We start from the raw sequence: 5456 nt of genomic DNA on the forward strand, positions 1-5456 counted from the left end.
TATCAAGAAATCTGGTGTGTCTCCTGAGGGCAAAACAAGAGCCACTGAGAACTTTAAACAGGAGAAATGCATATGCAGATTTTTGTTTTATAGAAATCATCTATTGTGGGGAATGGATTGGAGAGAGGTATTTGTGGGGAATGGGCTGGGCAGAAGCCATACTGAAGCAGTGCAGTGTTAAAAGCCTGTTTTGCTAATTTGGGAGAGAGACGAGAGCGAAACTAAGATAATGACAGTGAAGTTGGAGAAAAGTGGATGGGTTTAGGACATATTTAAGAGGTAAAAGTAAGTTTTTTTAAAATGTTAGTTGCTTTGATACGAGTGCTGAGAGAAAAAGGTGAATCAAAAATAGTGCTCATAAGGGTTTCTGATTTAAATGGTTGGGTCAAATTACCTCACAGAATCTCCATTTCCAAATACCTAACAAATGGAAGCAGATCATCAAAAACTCATTCATATTCTTCACCTCTCTCTCATTATATGTATATATAGTATCATTATGTATTGTGTACATGTATATATAAATATATGTGGAAATATACAAATGCATATACATAAAATAAATTAGCAGACAAACATGGGAAGGAAAACAGCCCAATGCCCTACAACTCAAAGGGCAGCAGCCAAAGAGAAAAACCAAAATTCCTGGAGTAGAACAAAAAGCAAATACACAAAGGCTCCTATCCTGCCCCCAAATGCTGATACATATCAATCAGAAAGATAAAATAAATAATGGTTATTCTCACTATTTAGTCCCAACTCTGGAAGGAGGCCAACCAGTTGAGTAATCTGAAACATAAAACAACTCCTGACTGTTTTACAGAAGTGAAGTTTCCTGAATGGAAGAATGATATGAACGCTAAGGTCCCTCCACAGAACATACCCCTCAACAAAGTACCACAGAGCCTTAAAGAGGGCATTTAACAAATCTCAGGCATAATCACAGATACTGGATGTTTTAACTAAGTACAGCTCTGCAGTCCCCCAAGGCCCTACGCCCACCATCACGCCCTCAGACATGCATGGAAAACAAAATGGAATACCCAGCACTCTAACTACAGCTTTTTGGTTATGTGGCGTTGGGCACACATTTTATACACAGCGAGATGGTTAGTCAGGAAGCTCTCTACACTGGAACACAGAAAAGGAAAGACCTGGAAAGAGCCACACAGGATGCAAAACATGGCACGGCACACTTGCAAACAGATGAAAGCAGATGAGCAAAACTACGGAATTCAAAAAAATGTTTTCAGCCTAGAAAATATAACTCTCAGAACACAACAGATTCCCTGAAGGGACGATTGAGCCATAGAGCAACTTGATAAGAGTGTTACATCAGAGCTCCACTCAATGTAAAGATGTTAAAACAACAGAATAACATGCACAGGGAGATTGTAGTCCTTCAGAAATAAAACTACTTCTTTACAGGAAAACAAATAAATAAATTTGAAACAGCAAGGAAAAGTCAATTAACTGAGACAGGGCATGGTGTAAACATTGCAAACACAGATGTGAAAGATAGGTTTAAAGGAATCAAAACTAAATTAATAAACCTGAAGAACAAAGGTCCTCCAACATGGGTACTGCTGGTAGCTCTAAATAGAAAACTCCACAAATGATACAGAAAAGACAGTTTAAAATGTAACCCAAGAAAGTTTCCCAGAAAGGAAGGAAGGAAAAGGAAGAAGGGAAGAGGAGACCAAAAAAAAAAAAAAAAGTTATGTAGAACCAGCCCCCTCAGGCATTGTTCTTGGTACTTTAAATATACTAACTCAGTACAACGTAAATTCTATTATTATCCCCATTTTCAGATGTCAAAACTGAGGCAGAGAGAGAGAGATAAATACCTTGTCCCAGGTCATAAAGGAAGTGGCAGAGCCAGAATTTAAACATAGGTTAGTGTGATGTCAGAGAGTAAAAGAACACATGTTCCAGGAAGACTGGGAACCAAAATCAGTAAATTATTTGAACACTTGAGGCAAAAGAAAGAAAAAAATTTTAATTACCCCTACTGTCTGAATAATCCTAGTGATTGTTCAAATAGGAATACATTTTTTTCTATAATCTGAGATCTCAAACTTGTCCTGACAGCATGGCATCATCTTCCCCCACACCTTCTCTGCTTCTTCACTTAGATCAGAAGCAGATTCATCAATATGAAAAGGAGACATTTTTGAATAATGTCCATGATTTTCTAAAGTACTCCCTAACCCACCTCCAACACCCACCCAGATGAAACATCACCCTACAATGAAGCTGAGAGCCTACAAATCTCAGCTACATATTTAGCGTTTCTGAACAGATTTTTTTTTGAAGCAATTTCTTTAATTTTATCAGAATCCAGACACAACAAGAGTAACACCCAAAACTACAGGGAGACAGGAGACACAACTCCTCCCCACCTGCCCCTGGCTCTAGAGTGGGGACAACGTGGGGTGAGGCAGCTGGGGGTAGACCTCGAGCCTCAGGGTATCCCTTCAGGATCCAGGCCCGCGGGGCCAGAGCGTAAAGCGGAGGCAGGGTCCAGCCCCCAAGTCAGAACGGCTGAGGGGAGGCCCCCTCGAAGGACTCCGCCCCGCCACCCACACTCCTGCGCAGGCGCAGGGAGCCCACAGCCGGAAGCGGGCCCGGGCCACGGCCACGGTCATGATTGAGAAGCAGCTGGAGCGGAGGCAGGACAGACACTATCATCTGGGCAGAATCAGTTGGCGGGAGAGGATGGGAGGTGGGAGGGCCCCAGGGGCCAAAGCCTGAGGTCACAGGAGGGGGCCCAAAGCGGGGCTAGGCAGTGCGGTCCTGAGGGAGTGGGTCAGCGGCTGGGCCCCTTTCTCCCGCTGCCTACAGCCCCTCCAATACTGCTGCCAGGGGGGCCCCCCCCTCCAGGGAAATGGATAAGAAAGCAGCCCATCCCCTGCGGCAAACTGCCAGGCGGCTGAAGCCAGGAAGGAAGGCCTAGCCCAGCCTTGGCCTGCCTGCCCCAGAGGCCTGTGGGAAAAGGTTGGGTCTAGGAGGGTGAGAAAGGAGCTTGACCGGCTCAGGTCCAAGATGCTGCGGCGCGTGGCGAGTCCCCCACGAGCTGGTGGACCGAGCTGGGGGCCAGCAACTGCAGGTAGCCAGGAGGCAGCAGCTTCTCAAGAAACTCCTTCGCAGCTGCCATCTCTTGAGGACAGGAGCTATGCATGACACCGGGGTAAGTCTTGAACTGGACCCTGGCGGCTGTGACAACGGACCCGAGCTTCTCGGCTGTCAGGGTCCCAAACCGTACGGGAACCCTGGGTTCCAGGTCCCCATGACACTGAAGGGTGGTCAGGTCCTTGGCACTGCCGTTGGCTGCCTGGGGGAAGGCCCGGTAGGGGCAGAGGCAGCCAACAGCACAAGGCCACAGTGCCAGCCAGAGGGTGGGGGCAGGTGAGGGCTGTGAAGAGGGACAGGGCTCCACCCTGTGAAAAGCCTCCCAGGACGATCCGATTGGCAGGGATCCCATTCTTCATCTCATACTCAATCAAGGCCTTGATGCTCTCTGCTGCCTTCTTAATGCCAGCCTTGTCCTCTGGGGCATCTGGACTCAGCCCCATCAGGTCAAACCAGGAGGGCATCGCCATCTTCATGTTGAGTGTCGCAGGGGTCCGAGGCGCATGGGGACAGGTGTACTTGACGTAAGGGAGCCGGAGGGTGGAGAGGGCGTCAGCGCAGCTGTGCCCTGTGTCTCCAAGGCCATGTAAAAAAATAACGGCAGCTGTTTCTTGCTCAGCTCCAGACACAGTGGCAGCATCCAAACAGGGGCACAGACATGCTGTTACCACACATACACTGCAGGGCTCCACGGCTGGGGCCTCCACTTCTGGGGTTTCAAGACCTCTCCAGAGATCCTCCTCTTTCTTCCGCCCAGACACACACTCTTCCCCCTCTGCCGCCCTGCCTGAACTGAACAGATTTTTTATCTTCACCTTCAAAGCTGAGCAAACAACCAAGGATTAACAGACAGCTGAAGAAAGCTTCTTTTGTGAAAGAAAAATAGCAGGAAAACAAACAAAACCTAGAGGAGCCAGATTTTACAAAGAAGAAAATGTTCAAAACCTGCCATTAATATCATAAGAGAAATTTGATTCATGAAACAAGAGCTTCCTGGTTTCAAAATTGCTACAAAGCTCCAGAAATCACCACAGTGTAGTAATGATATAGCAGAGACAAAATCCATTCATTTTGAGAAAAAGGTCAGGCAATCCCAATTGAAGAATGTTCTACAAAATATCTGATCAATAAACCTCAGAACTGCTAAGGTCAAAAAAACAAAGGAAAGTCTGAGAAACTGTCACAGAGCAGAGGAGGCTAAGGACACATGATAACTAAATGTAATGTGATATCCAGGATGGGACTCTTCTGCTGACAAAGGACATTAGGAAGAAAGTAGTAAATTCTGGATAAATTGTAGAGTGTAGTTTTTAGTAATATACTAATGTTGGCTCCTTAGTTTTGACCAATGTACCATGGTAACATAAGATATTAGCAACAGAGGAAACTCGGTGAGGAGTATACAGGAACTCTCTGTACTGTCTTTGCAATTTTTTTTTCTGTGGATCTAAAACTATTCTAAAATAAAATGTTTATGGGAAAAAAAATGAACGTCTGACATGATATTCACCTAATGTAGAAAATGGTTATTTCTTGGGGGGCCAGAGGTTGGCATCTTACACATTTTTCTTCCTTTTTCTTTTTAAAAATATGTTTTACTTTCATTTATGTTCTTCTCTTTATTGTATAAATTCTTTACAATAATCATGTATTTTTTCAAAACCATAACCTAGTTTTCCTTAAAAACAAAACTCAACTGTTATGATGCCCAGGTTTCTGGCTTGGGATACTAGATGGCTGGTGTTTACCATGGCTAACTATTACTGCACTAATACTACAAAACTAACCACTGCAAACTCAGTGGCCTACACTGAACATTTATTTTTCTGGGGCTTCATAAATTGGCTCTGATTGCGTAGGCTGAGCTCCAGACAGCAGATTAGGTGCAAGTCAACTCCCTGTGTCTCTCATTCTCCTTGGACCAGTATCTAACCATTAGTTTTGCTCATGGCAACTGGACAAGACCACAGGAGAATGAGAAGAAACACATCATGCTTCTCAAAGCCTTGGCCCCAAACTGACCACTTTCACTTCACCAACCTCCCACTGGCCTTCACAAGTCACATGGCCAAGCTCAGCGTTGATCAGGCAGGAAAACATATTCTACCCTCTTTAGTAGGGTAGAACCGCAAAGTCACGTGGAAAAGAACATGGATGCATTATAATATAGAAAAGCCATGGAAAATTAAGTGCAGCGACTCAATCTACCTCAGCAGTGTAATTTAATGAGAGGAGAACAGTCATTCGCTACCTATGTTTTTATACAAAACAGGCATCAAACAACTGATTTTGTCCCTTATATGAGATCAAGGGTAGGAACCTGG

General features: G+C 44.8%; 1 pseudogene; it reads right to left on the reverse strand.

Annotated features, from left to right (window-relative positions):
- Window positions 1–3034: 3034 nt before the first annotated feature.
- On the reverse strand, window positions 3035–3807 carry LOC136121973 (acyl-protein thioesterase 2 pseudogene; annotated as a pseudogene).
- Window positions 3808–5456: the final 1649 nt, after the last annotated feature.

The sequence above is a fragment of the Phocoena phocoena genome, chromosome 4 (assembly GCF_963924675.1).
Source record: "Phocoena phocoena chromosome 4, mPhoPho1.1, whole genome shotgun sequence".
Classification (NCBI taxonomy): Eukaryota; Metazoa; Chordata; class Mammalia; order Artiodactyla; family Phocoenidae; genus Phocoena; species Phocoena phocoena.